Source organism: Myiozetetes cayanensis, unplaced genomic scaffold, assembly GCF_022539395.1.
Source record: "Myiozetetes cayanensis isolate MyiCay16 unplaced genomic scaffold, myiCay2020 scf15, whole genome shotgun sequence".
NCBI classification, from domain to species: domain Eukaryota; kingdom Metazoa; phylum Chordata; class Aves; order Passeriformes; family Tyrannidae; genus Myiozetetes; species Myiozetetes cayanensis.
This window is the reverse complement of record NW_026087159.1, coordinates 13581315-13600899: the sequence shown is the minus strand read 5'-3', so window position 1 is coordinate 13600899 and position 19585 is coordinate 13581315. Positions and strand designations below refer to the sequence as shown.

General features: G+C 41.7%; 1 protein-coding gene across 3 annotated transcripts in view; it reads left to right on the top strand.

The window, feature by feature from the left end:
* The window catches only part of HTR2C (5-hydroxytryptamine receptor 2C), a 194756-nt gene that overhangs the window by 126487 nt on the left and 48684 nt on the right, over positions 1-19585 (top strand). For all 3 annotated transcript variants that reach the window (XM_050310723.1, XM_050310721.1, XM_050310722.1), the window contains one exon: positions 502-890. The gene's annotated coding sequence lies outside the window, so the exon portion shown is untranslated. The remainder of the gene's footprint in view (positions 1-501; positions 891-19585) is intronic.

Sequence of the window (19585 nt, the reverse complement as noted above, 5' to 3'; positions counted from 1 at the left end):
GAGATGTCACCAAGGAGAGTGCCTTGGGCCTCAAAAAAGTAGCATGGGGAAACTCTCTTGTGGGTTTGTGATCTGTATGCAGCATAAATACTGTGGGGTGGCCTGGTGATGGACAAGTTACCAGCTGGAACCCAGAGAAGAAATTCAGCTATAAAGCAGACTAAATAAAGAAGTAGAGTGGAGGAGAGTGGTGTGAGTTCTTGCTGATGCTTGTGTGATAAAAGGTGCTTGCATTTGAAGATGTCAATTATGGGCAATTTTTCCCTTGGTGTTGTGAGGTTTGAATTACTCAGAACGGTGTTTAATGATAAAATACTAAAAGCAGAACAAGTTCTGAGTAAACCACAGCTGACCAAGCCTTCTGATTAATAGGATTTTATCTGATGGACTATTTTAATGAAGGTGCTTCAAACATGCTGTGTAAAAGCCACGGATGTTTAAATTTGAAGGATAAACATTGTTCCTCATTCATCTCTCTCCATCTCTTTCTCTTCCCCAAAGGTCTCTTCCTGTGTGAGTCTCCTCCCCAGTGAGCAGTTCAGCTCACTGCCATCCACGAGTGGGGAGTGCTTTGAGAAGAGCCCACTGAAGGCCTGATAGGAAAGCCCTGAGTCACAGACCCAGCAAACCTCACCACAAACCAGCTCCTCACCATACACTGGTCTCGAATCTCCCTTGGGGCTGAACTTTGCTGCTTCCTGCTGTGCTGCCTGGAGCCTTTTCCACGTTAACAAAGGCTGATGGAAACCTGTGTCTAGGGGGTTTCTATCCCCTGTGGCCTCTCCCTGCGCTGGTCCCTGCCCACGGCGCGGCATCACCACGCACCAGATGCGCAGGCGGCTGCCAAGAGCTTCCCTCCCTGAGCACAGGTGCTCTCTTTCAAGAAAAAAGTAAGTGTTGGTCAGAACATGCTGGGAAAATGCGTTACTGTGTGTTCAAATAAAGAAAATGCTGCTCCTTGGGGGCAGGCAAGGACAGGGCGGTCGAAGAACTCTGGCAGTGCCTGTGTTGGGAACGTGCCACTGCCAGCCCACTGGCCTTAATTTGCCTCCCAGATGAAGGGGAGATGTGGTGAACCCAAGATTCTCTTTAGGAAGGTTTATTTGGTTTAAAATGCTTTGTTAGCAAATGCTGCTTCTGACTTCTTCTAACTTTTAACTAGCCTCAGTTCACCTCTGTCTTTATTTTAAATTCAAAGGTATTTTACCCAAGGTGTTCTCATCAGCCAAGCCACTACCCAGAGTAGTTTAGTGTTCATCTGTCTCATTTCTTTGCTGTCCAAGACGAATCTCAGGGGACTAAAGCTCTGAACCAAGTGGCTTCAGGCAATTCATCTGGAAAACAGAGCCACTTAGGCTTTTGTAAAGAAAATAATTTAGTAATCAGTGCAAGAGACTTGTCTCTAAGCCAACCCATTTGGAAAAATTGCCAGTGTAGTAACTACACAACATTTTATGACAATAATATTGATGATGTCTTCCCATTATTGCCAGAATTTCTTCATCCTTGAAACTACAGAACTGAACTGGTTTTGCATCATCTTCCTGCATGAGAAATGCTTTGTAATTTGAGATTGATGCTGCAGAGCTGGACATTGAGCAGAGACATTTTCCTGAGCATTTCCCTGCTGACCAGTGCAGAGGAAACCATTGGGAAGTGAGGAAGGCATTGTTGCCACTCTGCTGGCAGATGTGCCAGTTCAGTGCATTCTCACCCAAACACAGAGCTTTCTCAGTCTCTTGTACAATATCAGTAGGCCAATGTTTCTGTGCATTCTGCTCATTGCATATGTATTGTGACTCTTAAAACTTTTATCTAATCCCAGAGTTCAGGCCCTTATCTTACAGTTTTTCCTTTTTTATTTATTTATTTATTCATTTATTTATTTATTTATTCATTTATTTATTTATTTATTTTATTTTATTTTTTAGCTTTGCTTTTGTTTTGATTTATCCATGGTTTATAATATTTTGAAAGTATAAATATTAGGGTAAGAACAAAGTTCCTGTACCTGTACTAGTAAGATACTCATTGCTCTCCAGCAACAGTTACATGTTATTTAGGGCAAACTTTTGCAGGGGTTTGCTCTCCTGACTTTTTTTGCTTTGGGCCATGTGGAAAAGATGTGGGGCAAAAGATTCCCACAAAGTGGGAGCAGGGGCACAAGTGACATGGGCTCTAGCATTTCAAGCTCAGGGAATCTCCAGGCACCACTTTCCCCTGTAGTTCCCAGCAAGGCAGTCCAGGCTCAGCACACGTATCAAATCTACTTTTAGTTTTGCCAGCTTGGTTTCATGTGGTAAAGGTTACTGCCTAGTTAAATTAAATACGTAGAAAAATACAAGAAGGACCAGAAGTGATGTGCCTGGAGGCACTGGAGGCACAGAAGCCTTTATAGTGCCTTTCACTGGCTTGATTACATTTCTGGCAACTATTTTCAGTGTTGTTTTTGAGAAATGTTAGTGAGGAGGGAGCAAAAAGAAAATAATTCTAAATTGATGGGCCCTGAAGGCTCATCCAGAAGACTTTCACTATCTTCGTAAAAGCTCCTGCATACTTAATCTAAAAATTATAGCAAAATGGTTTATCTCCTTCTCATAGTCTTGCCTTTTAGCCTCTTGCTTTTTAATCTACTACCCTTGTCCCTTAAAATTCTATAAGTGTTTTGGAGTTTACATACTATAAAACAGGTAGGTACCAACCTTGAAGGATGTTTTGAGCAGCACTGTCACAGAAAGACACAATCTGCACACAAGGTCAAGGCCCCAGGGGGGTCTCACTGGAGACTGGAGACTTGTGAAGTCCCAGCAGCACATCCTGCTCTGATAGGTGGGAATGATTTGCCAGAATTTGACTAAGAATTCACGAGAAAATAACTTTCTGGTGGAGAAACAAAAGAGCTTTAACATCACCAACCCTTTATTTGTTGTGAGTTTTTACTAGTGAAGAATCGTACTTTTGGAGAGTGTAACTATTTTCATAAAAAATCCCTGGTTGCTCTCTAGCAATAAAAACACTGTGAAGAACCACCCAGGTTGCTTCTGGGGGAAGCATTTCTCTCTTTGACAGCTGCAGTAGAATTGTTTTGTGCTTTTCTTAGGAGAGAAAAAGCCCCCCCATACCTACCAGCATGCTCCATATGATCACCTACAGGATTTACCATCTGCCCTGCTCATCCCCTGGTGGGTGGGAGGTGAGGATGTCCTGCTGTCAGTGTTCAGAGACCAAGAGGAGGGGAAACCACCTCCAGTTGGATTTTATAAAAAGCTATTTGTTTCTGAAAGTGCCAGCAGATTTAAATTACTGCTGCTGTTGTCAACAAGTTCCCCCTGCATATTCTGTAATGATTAAGGTCCTTGGAGGTTGTGGATCACTTATGTTTCTCAGTGTAGCTACAGATTGTGAACATAAGGGTTGCATCAAGCAATTTAAATAATTAATTGAAAGGCAGAGGTTCCTTTCCTTCTGTGTACTTTGCGTAGGAAAATTCCTGCTGACTCCACATTTCTCGCTGCTGAGGAAGATAACCTGGTCAGGTAGCTCAGTGTTAACTCCAAACTTGCCAGCTTTTTCACCTGACATAAAGTTGCTCTCAGAAACAGCTCCTGCCTTGCTGCTACCAGTGCCCGAGCCAGAGAGTTTGATGACTTAATCAGCGTGTTATTCTATCAGGAACCATTCGTGGATTTGAATCTGATGTAGGATGATAATTTCTGTAATGAAAAGAAAAAGTTAATTTTCTCAAATTCAAAACATTCCCATCATAAAACAGCCTATGACCTGTTCCTGATTTGCTCTGAATCCTAGCCTAAGCAGGTGGTGCACCTAATCTGAACTATGCAGAGAATTGACTTTGCTCTTATTATTTGCAGCAAATTTTCTTAGAACCTGATGGTAAAAAAAAAAATCAGGACAGTTTTGGTGTTTTTTTGGTAAATCTTAAAACCCTATCCTTATTTCTTTGTAGTTTATTCTTCATTATGTGATTACTTTCTGTACAGAAAGAACCATGCAGCAGATGTTTGGGGTTCACCTTCCAAAAATCTGAGAGATAAAATTAAGGGTCAAAACCTTAGACAGACCTGGGTAACACCAACAAACCATAGTGTTTTCTGATCACTTCTAGTTAGGGCTCCTTATTTCTATCCTAAAAAGAAAAATAAATGAAAACAAAAATATATAATCTTGGACTTTTCTAAAGGAAATGCAGCTGAAGAAATATCTATATAGAAAGTGGTTGGGGAAACTTCTTGCAGCCTCACAATTTTGGAAACATAAGAAGCAGGACAATAATCTGCATAAAACAGGTCCGGTCTTTATGCTTCAGTGAAGTGATGCTGAAAACTTTTAGCTGATACTGTGAGTCATCCATTAAACCCAAGGGGAAACAATGGACACTTGGAGGCTTTAGGGTGTTTTTGTGCAGCAAAAGGGATTAATGCAAGGAAAAACTATGAAATGGCTGATTTTAAGACTTCAGGGAATTTGGGCAGTGCTCTACTTTGACAAAGAGCAGATCCAAGCTATGATAAGTCCATTACCAGAGAAATCACATCCTTCTGACGTGTACCTGGCTCAATAAATGCTGCCTGAAACACAGTCAGAGCCCATTACTCTCCCTTGACTGGTGTCTGTGCTCAGCAGTGCGGATGGGTACCTTCTCTCTTGTCTTTTTGAGAGTTTATGGGTTACAGAATAGCTCTTTCATGGCCAGTGAAAGCAGAGGAGCTAAATACTCAGCAGTGATTTTTTTGGAACTGGGCTACTGAGTTGCAGGTTGGTTTTGTGCCCTTCCTGTGTTCCAGCTCCCTTCTCATAGTGAGACCAAGTCAATCAGAGCATCGAGAGGGTTCAGGCTGCTCATGTGCCCAATATTGACAAAGCTTTATTTCTTAAGAAGAGGGGAAAGTGTGAGTCCCTCTGCTCCATTACAAAGACCTTTGCTTTTTAAAATAAGCAGAGATGTGCTTGTTTACTTTTTTCCCCCTGGGATTAAATTTCATAGAAACTCTTTACTGCTGCATTGAATTAAAAGCTTCTGCTCTCTGTATTTTTATAATATTACAGAAAGCCCTTATCTGGTGACTTCTAAAAGAGATTTTTCATCCAAATTTAGCTTTTACTGTTCTTGACTCTAGCTAGTATTAAACACTTTGATAGGTCCAGTATATTCAGGGGTTTGGAAAATGTAGATTGAATATTATTGACCTTTGATTTGGGAGAGCAAGTCCATTAGATATTGCAGTTTTTTGTTGGTGGCTTTTTTGTTTGGTTTTTTTTCCCCCAAAATTTCAGTTGCAACAAAGTGAAAGTCAGCTTTTCATTTTATATGACCCTTTATTACCTGGGCTGCCTTCTAACCTTGTTCTCCGTGATTTTATATTCCTGCAATTCCATTGCACTTGGAGTAGGTGGGACCAAACCCAGGACTGTTGTGCTTATCCTGAGGACCTTGAGAACAATCTTGCTTTTCATGTCTCAAAGAGGTTAACACTTGGTTTTGAATCCTGACCTGTGTGTACAATTTAAGTACTAATTTAGCTGCTAGACTGCTCTGAAGCTTCAGCATTAATCAGGAGATAAGCAGTAATCCTGCCTTTCACAAACTTTTTTAAGTTTACAGAATTACAGAGCAGGGAAATTTCTTGATCTTATTAACAAGGAAAACAAGAAGCTTAAAGCTGACCCAAAAGCAGTGTTGTTGGCTTGTTTGGTTCCAGGCTCTGCTCGTAGAGTGCTGCCTCAGTTTGCAAGCAAGGACACGAAATGTACCTCATTCACACCAGCAGATTTGCCCCAGTCTCTGCTGGGAAGACTTGGACAGTCACATTTCTTCTCTTCTTTAGTTTCTCCCCAGTATCTTCCTGACTAAGAGTTCCCAATTACATTCTAATTGGCTTCTTTCTCCTAATTGACCATCTCTCCTTCTCAATGGCAGCCAATGCTGACCTGCCTTCTCTGCTGGAGATCCATATTACTGTAGCTCTTTTGAGACAAGCTGTTAAAAAAAGAAAGAAAGAAATTCTAAATTATCTGGCTGGTGGATAAATAGGATTTTAAATGCTGCAATTTGCATCACAACTCCCTGTAATGATCAGGAGGGGGCACCTCCCTATTTTCTTAAGTTTAGCAATTCTAGCATATCCTATATGAGCAGGGATGCAACAACTGTTCCTAACATCTACTTTTCCGTGCTTGTTTTAACACTTCACGGATAGGCAAATCAGTAATTGTAACTGCAGTATGTGATTATCACCTGTGATTATGTAGCAGAGGTCGCCTAAGGATGTGTTTTAAGCTAAAGCCAGAGTAAGCACGCTGTATCTTGAGAGGTGTTTCCTTCAGCTCACTGCTTAGCAGACCTTTCCAGAGGCTTTTCCTGGTTTATTCTTAGCTTCTCCTGACACCCACAAATGACTGCAGAAAGGTGGGTTATCTGCATTGCGTAACAACTGTCAGCAAACAGGACTCCTTCACTTCCTTGGGCCACAAACAGCAGCAAAAATGCTGCCCCTCACCTGGTTTTGTTCCCAGTGATGGCACTGACTCATGGTGCTCTGTGCACTCGTGGGGGATTCTTCCATAAAAGCAGCAATGTATTAAGAGTAGATGTCATCAGAGAAAAGGAGCTTCAGCTGCTGTGGGTTATTTCTGTCCATTTGGCAATCTGCTCTCATCCTCAGTTAAACACCTCATCGCCCTGGTGCTCCAGCATACCCATTGCTGCTCAAAACTGGTATGAAATAAATACTGCTGTGTTAAAGGGGAGGTGTGACCACACAGTAACACTTGGGTGGTTATGGAGATGACCACTGCAACCTGTTCTTAAGTACATGGGTTTTATAACTGGTGCTTTGTACAGCCTAAAGAGGCTGGGAACATACTCTGCCTGTCTGACCTCTTCCTGGGTTTGGGAGAGACTCTCTGACTGAGTGTCTTCAGTGTTCATGCCCTGCCATTTCCACATGGTAGGAGGACACATTAGGAGATCCTGCTTCATGCCAAAGCAGCTGGCAGCTACAAAAGGTATGACATGAGAAAGCAGCTTGTTGTTACAATGGGAAAGCAGTAATGGCCCTGTCTTCAGAGCTGGAAAAATGTCTTTAGCTTGGCACTGTGAAAATAGGAGGTGATATCTGCAGTGGTTGTCACACAGTTGTTTTGGCTTTTTGGTAAAAAAAGTGCTGGGGGGCCCGAGCCAGCTCAAGGATGTTATTGCTGTGGCCTGGTCAGTGGCTCATAGGGAGCATCACAGACCAGAGGTTTGGATGAAAACATGCCAGTGAAATTGCAGCTACTTATGTAGCTATCCATCACCCACCACCATTCTTTGGCTCGCTGGTAGGCCAGTGATGCTTCTGTATGAAAATCAGTGTTGCTATTGTTGTATTTTAGTAGGAAGTAAAATAGGACTCCTGGACTAGGGACAGACAACTTCCTATGACATTTGTCATGAGAAGGACACCTGTACTGGAAGTAAAGAGTGCTCAGTGCTTAAGGCTATGTTTAATATCCTGCCCAGTGACCTTTTTAAGAGAGCTGAGAGTGCTAATGCACAGGGTAGTCTGTGAAAGGATATGTGCTTTTAATCAGCTTCCCAATAGTAAGATAATAAAAGCAATAATCCTTTTAGGATTCTGCTTCTATGATCTCTATCTGTATTTTCCAAGGTCACTAAGCGGAAGGGAAGATAAAGGAAGATCAGCTTCCAAGGAGCTGAACAGTAGAGAAGTGAAAAACATCACACCCACCAGATTGTTCTGCTTCCAACTCACAGTGAGGGAGTCAAACCATGTTGAGAACAGACTGAGTGGTTTTGCAGGGCACTGGTCACAACAGATTTCCAGTGTAGCATGAGCTTCATCTTGTGGTCCCAAGCATTTTTTGACACATTCAGACTGAGAATTTGGAGTTTTTCTTTTATCAGGAGACCAAACTCTTTGGCCTGGGGGAAAGAAATTATTTTTAGAGTTGACAGGTCTGTCTTGGTTTGTCTTCAATGAGTGTGTTTAGAATCTTTAAAACCACAACAGAAAATGTCCCACCTACACCCCAAAAACTATCAGCCCCCAAATCTGTTATCCACACTGCATGTGAAAAAAACCTACTGTAGGTGAGATTTTTAACATTATAGGATGGATGCAGTAGTAAAATATGCCATTTAAATGTCCAAAGTTGCTTCTGTTCTCAGCTGTGGTGAACTCTACTCCTCAGTACCAGATATCTATTTTTCCCCTGACTTCATTAGATTCTGTGTACAAGAACAAAACCCAACTGTTTGCACATTAAACAGCATAATATTGAGTTGTCCACCTCTTGTGAGCTCTTGGCACTAGAGTATCTCTGCTGGGTCAGTCCATGGGTCCATCCAGCCAAATCTGCTGTTTCCAACAGAGAGCAGCAAAAGCTGCCCAGGGAGGATTGGTGAGCCAAGGGCAAGCACACAGCCCTTGCCCCTGTAGCATCCCGGGCTCCAGCAATTTCTGCTAAGTGGCTTCTTAAGCCAGATCTGGGATTATCCTGTTTAAATAGTCCCAAATGGCTTTTCCCCCCTCCCCCTCATTATTTTGTTTAATTGCTTTTTCAACTCATCTAAAATGACGAGGGCACAGAGGAGGGCAACAGGTGATTAGGGGACTTCTCCTGTGAAGAAAGGCTGAGAGAGATGGGCCTGGGATGATGAGAGGAGACCTTATCAATGCACACAGGACTCCCTGTGGTGGACAGAGTGTGCAGGAGGACAGCACTGTACCACCACACATGTTGTGTGTGTGCACAGGTGATGGAGAAATGAAGAGCAGTGGTAACAGGTTATGGACAGCAGAATTAAACGGTGCTTTCCCATGCCAAAAGAAACCCTGGGATCTAATCAGAACTTTTCATGTCACATAAAACATAAAATTTAATCCCTCATGATTCCAACCTGGAAGCTTTTTTTCTTTGAAATGCTGGCCATGCACCTTTTCTCTTTATTACAGTACTGTGTGAAAGCCCAGTTCCAATGCATACTGTGGCATGGTAATGACTTTTTTTGTATGTGTACTGTGCTGTGAACATCTGAGCCAAATTGTTGACAGTCTTAATGTGTTTTGGAGCAAATGCATTTCCTGAGGTGGGATGTGTTCCACCTTATCCTTTAGTTAATATATTGATTCTCCTGCCTCAGGCAGAGATACTTAGGCTCACGTCTCTTGGTTGTTGCTTTTAATTTGAATTCAGTTATGAGCGTTGAAGAAACGGTCTCAGACATTACAATTGCTTTAAATTCACCACAGAAATGGTCCATGAGCCGTCAGATTTTTTTCAGACATTCACATGGCTGAAATTCAGGCCTCTAGCTTAGACTGTGCCAGGGAGCTGTAGAGAATATCTTTCCACATCTGCTGCATTGGACAGCAATTATATTCAAGTTACATAGCAGTTGCATAAGATGGGTTGAACTCCTCTGCCCATTTAACTGATGAGTGTTGAGCTACTTTTAAAAGGAAGGGTCCTGCTCAGGTTTCCCTACCCTGCCTTCACTCACGTCTGTATGTTCCCAGCACTTCTCTTGCATTAGTTCTTGCCTTCAGTTGGCCAATTAGTGAACTATTCCAAATCGTTAATTAGCTGGGATATTTCCCAGCTGGAGGAAAAAAAAAAAAAAAAAAAAAAAAAAAAAAAGGAAAAAAGCTGGGCTGGTGAGCTGATAAAACTCACTTCCAAGCACTGAATTTCAGGCATGATGAATTGCCAGTCCAAAACATGCCCAAAGCCATGTTTTCCCTCATGTATCTGATGGAACAGCACCGAAGCATGAAAGTTCTGTGAAATAAAGTCCCAACTATCTTAATTTTATCATCTCCCTCTATTTTCTGTCTTTCTGTTACTGCTTCTAGCCTGACAAGCAGAGTGGTTATCAAAGAGCTCCAGTTTGATAGAAGGGTGTGCTTTGCTCTCAGGGCTGAGCTAAAAGCATGAAAACTTTGAGTGTGCACAGTCCAGGATTTCTGGAGGGAGAATCCAGGGATGAACCCAGCTGGGGTACACTGTCTGCTCTACTGCTTCTCTCAGATTTTATTTCCAAGGTAGTAGGTCTTGATTTATCTACTTGTAAATTGAACATGTGTGTTTACGTGTCGTACAGACACTGTGGGACTGAAAGGCTGTCTGAGAGCCTGAGATAATAGAGAAGCTGTGTAAGCACTTGTAATGAAGGAGTTCCTGATAAATTAGCTGTCAGGCTTCCTGTGCAATTTTTTCCTGTGAAGATATACCAATATATTGATGTCATAAGGGTACTTTGAAATACAGTCAGGTGAACTAGTTCCTGTTTCTCTCTGCATCCAACACAATCTGATTTCTAAGAGGCAAAATCAAAGGAAATCCAGGCTGCGATGTTCTCCATTTTGCTCTTTCTTCCCCAACCGTTTTGACAGCTTGCATGGCTCCTGCCACTGGCCAGGTGTGTAGGTAGAAAGTTGGCAGTACAGTCACAGGACACCTTCAAGCCTGGCCTAAAGCAGGATGATGTGGAGCTGAGCTGATTAGCCATGATGATTTATGGCAATGACCAACTGACTGGTGAACCTCTGGGTAAAATCTGAATTTTGGGGAAGGCAGTTTGCTCTGTGACACTTCCCTGGTTTTGCTTATGATTGAAACAGAGTGGCCTTTTATTTGTAGGTGAAGCAGTTTTGGCTGCCCTCTGACAGCTTCTCACAAGGATGCTGGGACTTGACACAAGCATGAATCAATTGGCTTCTCAGAAAAATTCTGAGAACTGGCTCTCTGCCACTCTGCCTGGAAATGGAACAAAAGTAATGTCGTTGCTCCATTCTCTTTCACTTTGCTGAAATTTTTTTTTTATAGCCAAAATCCTCAGGCTAGAAAAACAGTCCACAAAACCAAAAAAAAACCCACAGCAGTGTGTTTTTGTTGTCAACAGTGATGGGATTTAGGGTGACTGAAAAACCCAAAGTACTTGGCTTTGCTTGATGAACTGAAGTGGAGAAATATGGATTGAACAGACAAGTGCTGATCTGCAAAGAGCAAGCAGTGTGATTTTTGCCTCAGGAAGAAATGATGCTGGGGTGTGAGTGATGCACAGCAAGGGAGCAAAAGGCTGGAGACTCCTGAACTCATGGCACAAGCTGCTCCTTCTCAAGCCGAGGAGCTTCGCTCCCACCACACACCGGACCCGCCGATTCTCTGCAGAGCTGCCTCGGCTGGGAAACCTGGAGGAGTGGGAAGATGCTGCTTCAAAGGCATGGTAGAAGGTTGTTAAGTCTGCCTTCCCACGTGTGGAAGACAGGAAAATGTAAGGGCAGAAGACAGATCCATCAGGAGTCACTTGGGAAAACGCTCTGTTATGGTTTCAAGGCTGGGAGAGCACCTGTGGACAGGGGATGTTATTATCTGCTCACAGGGGAGGATAATTTACTTTCAAAAGCACAAACACACTTAAAAAACCCCCAGTGTTTAACTTTCTCAGGATCTAACTAAGGAAATGTGTGCAATCAGCAGGCCCCTTCCTGGAGCTGGTGTGACACGTGGTGCAGTGTCCCAGCTGCTGGGCTCTAACACCAGGGCTGTGACATTCCCATCTCTAGAGCAAACCTCTGGCATGTGCATCTTGCAGCACCCTAAATTTTGTCTCGTTTGTTGACCAGATCAGTATGTTCACATTACATAGCATTTTTGAAGACATAGAATCAGGCTGGTTTCAGTATTAACTCCAGAATGTTTAAATGCATTTGTGGGATTTTGCAGGGTCTGTTATACTCAATAACACAATTCACTTTTTCCGTTCTTGTTTAATTAATTTTGGATTAAAAGGATATGTCTAGAATTAAGCATGTTCTTGCCAGTTTAATATCACTTATTAATAGTGTATTTGGACCATGAACAGAGATGGAAATTTACTATATTAGTTACTTTTAGGCAGCTTAACATTTTTAAGAGAGAAAAATCTGCTTTATGTAACCAAGTCTATAATTCTAAATGAAACTCATTTAGCTGATCTGATAAATAATTAGTGAAATTGGAAATTAGATAAATGCTGATTCATTAGCATCTGGTTTTAGAATGTGATTGTAAGGAAATATGGATGGAAAGAGGATGCTGGAAGTTTATCTGTTGGTAAAGTAAAATTTATAGATGATGAAAGTAGTTTATTTAAGATTTAAGATGGCCTTAGCTGACAGTATTCAATTTTTTCCCACAGCGAAACAGCGCTAAAGATTTCTGTTGTTATAAAATGAAAGTGAGGGTCATCACAACTCCTATGAGGATCATGAACATGCTGAATAAATTTAGAAATAATAAATCTATCTAATGGATCATTCTCTGGATTTTCATCTGGGGTTTTAGGGATTGTGGCACAGACCTGGTGGGAGCAGGAATTAACTGAAACACGGCAAGAACTGAAGGAAAAGCTTGTCCCACCCACTGCAGAGAGGAAGCCTCAATACTGAGCGTTAATTTCTCTGAGTTTGGTATCTCTAGTACAACACACACTGTGGCTGTGTGGCTGTTTGATAGGAGCTGTTGTTAGGTGGTGCTGCTCTTCTTCCACCTGCAGGACTTTCTTTGGCTTGTTTGTGGACAGCTGGCTGTCTGTGAAGAATTGGCTTCTGATCCTCATCCCTAATCCTGAAAATATATGAAAATGCTTTCTTCATCTTACCCTTCCATGGAGCAGAATTACCTGAAGTGTAGGAAGGACCCATGAGACAGTGTGCCTGGTGGGGGTCAGTTTGTGCTGTGGAAATATCTGGGAATCTCAAGTGAAGCACCAGAGGGAGTCCTGTTGCTTCAATGATTTTAAAAAAGTTTTGTGCCTGCAAGAGACTGTTACTCCCTGCCAACCATCATGTCTGCTGTTTTTACAGTGCCTGTTTCCCACACATCACTGTGCCTCAGAGAGCAGAGCAGCACGTTGCTCTCACCTGCTTGGAAACTCCTTTCTCATTGCTGGTGGTGGGGTGGGTCCCCAGGTATTTTGTGGGGGGCCTCCCTACCCTCTCTGTACCCCTAAAAGGTTTCACCTGCACAGTGGTTAATCTGTTGTCTGACATGTGTTTTGGTGAGCAAGCAGGGTTTGTGTGCACGTGGAAGAACTGAGCTTTAGGTGCCAAAATAAGCTTTGGACAAGCTGAGATGATTGCACTGGATTACAGGAGTCTCTGAGCCCAAACCGGAGGTGAAGGATTGCAAGAAAATGAGCTGAGAACTCAGAAAGGCATCCTGAAAGTCCTTGGGGGTGGTGTCAGAGATACCATTGACTTAAGATCTGTGAGAAGCCGCTTTTAGCTCTTGCTCATGGTGTTTGCATAAGTTACAGATGGCTGAATTTTTTGTCCTCTGCTTTGTATCAGTACACAATGAGTAGTTTCCTCGGTCTGTAGTGAGACAGTGAGCTGTCATTGCAATGATTCATTACCTCACTATTGTTCTCTACACAATTTGTCAGCTCAAACCCAATTTTTAGAAAACGCCCAGTATGTTTTAGAGTATGGGAAAAATACTCAATAACACAATGATCCCTGTGGATAAATAGAGGTTGTTTTCAGGGCCACAGGTAGTACATTATGGAAATGGTCAGTTCTATAAATATATGGGTAAAATTCAGAAGTACTGCAAAGAAAATTAACAAATAATAAATGCCCAAGTGTTCAGTTGGGCCCAAAATGGCTCCTTAATCTGTGTGAACAAATGTTGATGAGCAGAATTAGCCCACTTGGCTATACAATCTGTGCACTGTGTACTTGCTGTCATTTGCAGTAAATATGCACGAACCCTCTCTATTACAGCATCATGTGCACAAACCCAAGCCTTGGCTCTACAGAGTGGTGATGCAGGGTGTAACTTGGTGCAAAGGCCAAACTTTAGACTAGCTCTTAAAAAGGTGACCCAACAACTGAACTACAAAGCTATGCTCAAGTTCCACACTTCTGGTTTTGAAAAGCAAAGTCCCAGGAGGACACTCAGCTTTCTCCTACAGGTACCTACTTACTTTTTCAGCACCCTAGTGCAAATGTTTGATAAAACCCAGTCTAAGTATACTTCCTTTTTTAAGGGTTTTCTTTCTTTTATTGGTTCTTTGAAGAGTAATTAAATATGACATCATAATAAACTTTTAAAAGCCCTCTGACAGAAATCTTTTTTTTTTTTGCCTTTCTTGCAAGGTGGGTGGCCTTTATCCTGTTTTTCAGCATACTCAGAAAAAAAAATTCACAAAGTTTCAGAAATCTGAAACAATGTGGGTTGTCATTTTGCTGCTTCCTACCTGCTTCCATCCTCTCTGAAAACTGAGACAGAGATGAAAAAAAACACCATGCTTTCAAAATTCAGAAGAAATCCAGCTTGGATTTATGCCTAGCACAAGGGTAAAAGGGTTGCACATTTTCTAACTAGGATTGTCATTTTCTAGTACACAGTGCTGCAGTTGACTCGCTTCACATAAAAGGAATGTAATTCATTTTATTTTGTAGGTACAGAAAAGGGACCCTACCAGGTCATGATTTTCTGCTGGTGATTCACCCGCAAGTCGGTCCCTTGGCTGAGTGTTCTTGAGGATGATCTTTCTGTAACAGAGAAAAATCTCAATTATTGCTTTCAGCAGAGGTTAAACAAGCTGCCATCTTGAGCAGCTTGGAGGTAATAAGCTGTGCTGAACTGAGCTCAGCTACAGGCACGCATCCTACGCAGGGCTCTGGCCCTGGATGCACAAACTGTGAGCTATATTCTTTATGCTCCAGGGACTAGCAAGTTAAGAAACATTTCTCTTTGTACAAAAACTTTGTGAGTGATACATGCCAAAATGACACATGGATTGTCACATATCTGGGCTTCAATATGTTCTGTTTGCCAGGGAAAGCATCTGCCTCAGTTGGATCGACAGCCAGTGCACCTTGGGCACCGGGGTGTGCAATCCCGGTGCTGCCACAGAATTAGGCTCGCAGAAAGGCAGCCCAAAATCAGTGCGAGTTAAGTAAACTTTTGGGGAGTTCTGAGGACTCTTAGTTGAACCATAACTAATAGCAGCACATTGGAAAAAAAAAAAAATTATCAGGTAATTATTAGAGAACAATAACATTGTTAGGCTGATTGGGCTGTGCACCCAGGGGCTGTCAATCACGGCTGTTATGAAAAGGAGAGCATTTAGAGGCTGTCAATCATACCTGTTTGTAAAAGGCGAAGGACTTCAAGAATTGTTATGCCTGAATTTACCAAATGCAGAAATAACAAAAGCACCAGAGTTTCATGCAGACTGATATTACAGTTTATGTAGAAGCTCTTGCGTAAATTTGTGCCTTTATTCGTCTGAAAATATCTTGTGACACTGGGAACTTGGAAAGGTTTATTTTTCAGCTAGCTCCTTTATAGCACTGATTTTTAATTTTTTATTTTTTTGGAGGGCTGCTTAAGTGTGTCATATCTGGTAACAAAAAGTAACTTTTGTTATACTCTTTTGCTGTGATTCAAAAATGTTTGAGTTAGTATCCAAATAGCAGAGAGCTGGTGCTTGGAGCCCTTTAGTTTCCTGAGGAGTTTCACACATTGCTGCATACCTAAAACACTGCAGCAAACACCAGCTGGAGAATTTAAAAGGATTCAGGAAATCCTTAACATGGAGGTATTCACCAATAAATGCTATGGGAAATAGTCCCAGTGAGATGGGGAAAAAAAAAGGAACCTTGTGTCTTCATTCTTCAGAAAATGGTTGAACGCACATACTCACCTGATTTAAACCAAAGTAGTAGTTAGTTGTTCAGGAAAGTTGTTTATTGTGTTTGGGTTTCTTTCCCTTTCCCTTTCCTTTTGTTTTTTCTTTTTACTTTTTGTTTGTTTGTTTGTTTTAATTCAAATTGTAGAGCTTTTGTGAGAAAATTGCTTTCTGATGATATATTTCTGCATGTGAAAAACTATACTGTGTATCACCCCACTGTGTCCAGGATCTGTAAGTCATCACGTTTTACAACTGAGGCCAGCTGCAAGTGTGTGTCTGCCTGTTCAGTGTTTATAACACTGCTTGAAAACCTGCTTCTTACTGAATAAATCATGGGTTCCTAGTACTTTGAAAGGTTTCCATCAAGGAATCGGTATAGTTTGGTTTTATCTCAGAACACCTAGAGCTTTCAGCAGATTTCTCTCTGCTCTGGGCCCTGCAGGAGCCCCAGCATGAATAGCCATGGGTGGCATTAAGCCCTGCCCAGGTGTGATTTTTTTTTCGTTGTTTCTTCTCATATTGGGAGCTCCACTTTACCACACACAGCACCAGGAGCATGTTCCCTGAGTGCTGATACCTTCCACCCTTGCCAGCAGTTATTACTGCAACGATGGTCTCGGTGTCCCGTTTTATTTTGGCACTTTTATTAAGCACTGTGGGACTGAAGGAGGAAAAGGGGAAGAGAAGTCACTGCTCATGGCTTGACTGTCCTAAACAGAGCTAAAAAGGAAAGGGGATAACCTGCCCAAAGCCATGCAGTGAGCTGCTGGCAGACCCAGAGGTAAAAACTACATCTCTGTGGCACTCAGAGGAGTTTCTTATGTGGAGGTGGCCCACAGCACCTCCCTGGTGACGTGCCCATGGACCATGGCGATGAGCATCTTCTTGCCAAAGCAGTAGCTGCACTCACACAATGGGTAGTTAACTCAGTGAATTATTAATGCAAATGTTAATAATTAAACTCAAGTGGTTAATGAGTTTCTAGAGAAAAGATCAAATTACACTCTTCAGATGTGGAGTTAGAATTTTGTCTAATTAGAAGAAATATGTTTTTCCCGTGAGGGGCAGTTGCTGAAGTGACAGTTTGGAGACTGTTGTGACAGCATTTGCAGAGATGGGTGCCAGCCAAAGAACAGAGCTTTTTTAGTATCTCTGATAGCATAGTGGTTTCTTTCGAAGGCATAATTATGTTGCATTCTTCACACAGTTCATTAGGAAAAGAAAAACAAAGAACTTGTATTCCATGTGGTCGATGTTCACACGTTTTTATCTTAGCGTGATAGAAGTTGTTGGATCCAGAGAGTAACACGGTGTCTCTCTCTTTCACTGCTAGCCCAGAACTAGCACTAAGTTTAAAAGACCTCTTCCAACCCACATCTGTTATTCAGGAGTCCATCTTCTTTTTTTTTTTTCTGTGATAAATCTCAAAATGTGTAATTATGTGAAAAGACTTCTGTAAAATGAAAATCTCAACAAGAAAGGAGTTTGTGTCAACCTGGGTTATTTCATCACCTTGAAATCTTTAATTTATGTATAAATTTTTTCCTGCTACTTTGGCTAATGTAAAAATGAAAAAGTCATTCCAAACTTCAGAATTATTTTTGTTTTCAAACTGTCAAAAGAAAATTTTCCCAATATTTTTCCTGGGTACTCTCTGTTGAGAAATACATGAAAACCATTTCCCGGCAAAAAAGTTTCCATGTTGACTTAACACGTTTTTTTGGCAAGAAAAAAAAGTTTTGTGGAACTATTCCAAACCTACTCTTGTAGTAATTATTCTCTTCATTACATCCTCCCATTTGCAAGCAAAACAAGTAAACAGGATTGTGACAGAGCCAGAATTCATCAGATGTGTCAAGATCAAGCAGATTCAGTTTCTTTGAGCATATGTAAGGCAGTCCTCGTGGCACGAGAGCATATGAGAGAATAAACAACCTTTACTAGTCATTAAAGAGACACAGCAGAACAGAACTATTTCAGATCTTCAGAAGTTAGCATTTACTAAACCTCTGGCTTAGTCCCTTTATTTGAGAAACCCCAGTAAATATGTGCCAATAACTACACCAGCACCGCCCAGAGAACTGGTTCTAAGTGACAGAACTCCTGTTTCTGTTTAGTGGCACCTTGAACTGCTCTGGTGCGGTGGGAAATTAGATCCATACCCAAGGACATCCAAACCTTGGTGTGGAGGCTGTTGAGCAGTGATGCCTGATCTGCTCAGATGGCAAGCAGGGTATTTTTAATGTCAGAAGGAGTAAAGGTCTCCACCAATGGCTTGTGCACTCATTAGCCTTAGTTTCTCCATTTTGAAGAACTCCAAACTCTGCAGGTGAAAAGACACAGAAAGCTGAAGTCAAACATAACAACTACTAAGTAACTGCTAATAAAATTAGTCATAAACACACCCTCATAGAGGTGCCTTTTATCTGCAAATTTCTGGCTTGTTTCTCTATAATGAAATTGTTCTAATTTGGGCATATTAGGCCTGAAGTCCTTTCAAACATAAGTTCTCCTCTGTGGTGGTGGGAGGACTGGGATGGGGGATCTGTGGGGCTGCCCTACAGAGGCAGATACCAGAGTGGTGCTGGCACCCAGCACAACACAGCCCATGCCAGGACCCAGAAGAGTTATTTGCAAGAGCTGTTCCTTTACTGACTCCTGTTTTATGAAACCTTCTGAACCTGTGACATATACTGCAAGGATTTTACGAGGTAATTTTGAAAAAAAAAAAAAAAGAAAAAACAACCCTTCCTGCAATTCTCTACTGGTTTATTCACACTTGTAGAAGCTTTTTCCTCTGCCTAGGGCAAAAGGAAACTTTTCCTGCTGCAGAAGCTGAAGAACTCACCAAAACTAAATATAATCCCCCAAATTTTGTAGAGGAACACAGTGTGGGTCTAGTTGGTTTCAGGCAATTTGCAGCATCCTCTTTGCAACTGAGGAAACTCTTCCAGCATTCAGGAAAACACAGTGGAGACGTCCCCCTTGTTAGATGTATTTTCTGTCTGTAACTCTAAGCTATGAACTGTGAAGATAAATCATAGCAGCTGTGTCACATTTGTTTTGGAAAGAACCTAGTGTTACCCCAGGATACAGCTGTCACTGGGAAAAGGAATGGTGGAAGGTACTATTTTCAGTCACATAGGAAGATGGTGTCAGCTCTGAATTCTTCCCAAACCCTTTGCCAGGTAGGAGGATCCTTACACAGATAACAGGGATTTGTGGTAGAGGAAAATGACCAAAACCCAGAAGTCTATTGTTATTCTCTTTCCCTCCTTTTTTTTTTTTTTGATACTTTTTTTTTAGAAAAAGAAATTATCACTGAGTTATTTATTACTGACAAATGGATTTAGATTGAGATCATGCAAGGATTATATATATATATCTTTGCATATATATTTACATATGGACAGAAAAGCTTATTACCTTCCAGTCTGAGCTGGATGGTGGTAAATTGGGAAAAAAACCTTGGTTTTACATGACAAGGAATTCTGGTGGGGCAGGCAGGGTCTGTTCTTAGATCACACAAAACAGTGCAGAGCTTGGTAAGCTGTGGAAGATCTCAAAAGCACACACACAAATCTCATTTAATAATGGATATCCTGGCAGGAGCAATGGAGGAATTCAGGAATTCCCTGATGGTTTGTTGTTATCACTGTATCAGCTCTGCAAGTGAGGCATGTTGAAGCATGGGGGAAGAGAGGAAGATGGTTAAGTGCACAGCTGTTGTTACTCAAAAATCAGGCTAAAGCTCATGAAAAATCAGCACACCAGGCACACCTGAGTATGGATGGCTTTGTTTCTGATGGCCCTGTGTGAAGTACAGCAGAGTAAATGTGCTTTGTGTTACCTCCACTGATAAAAGAGGTCTTC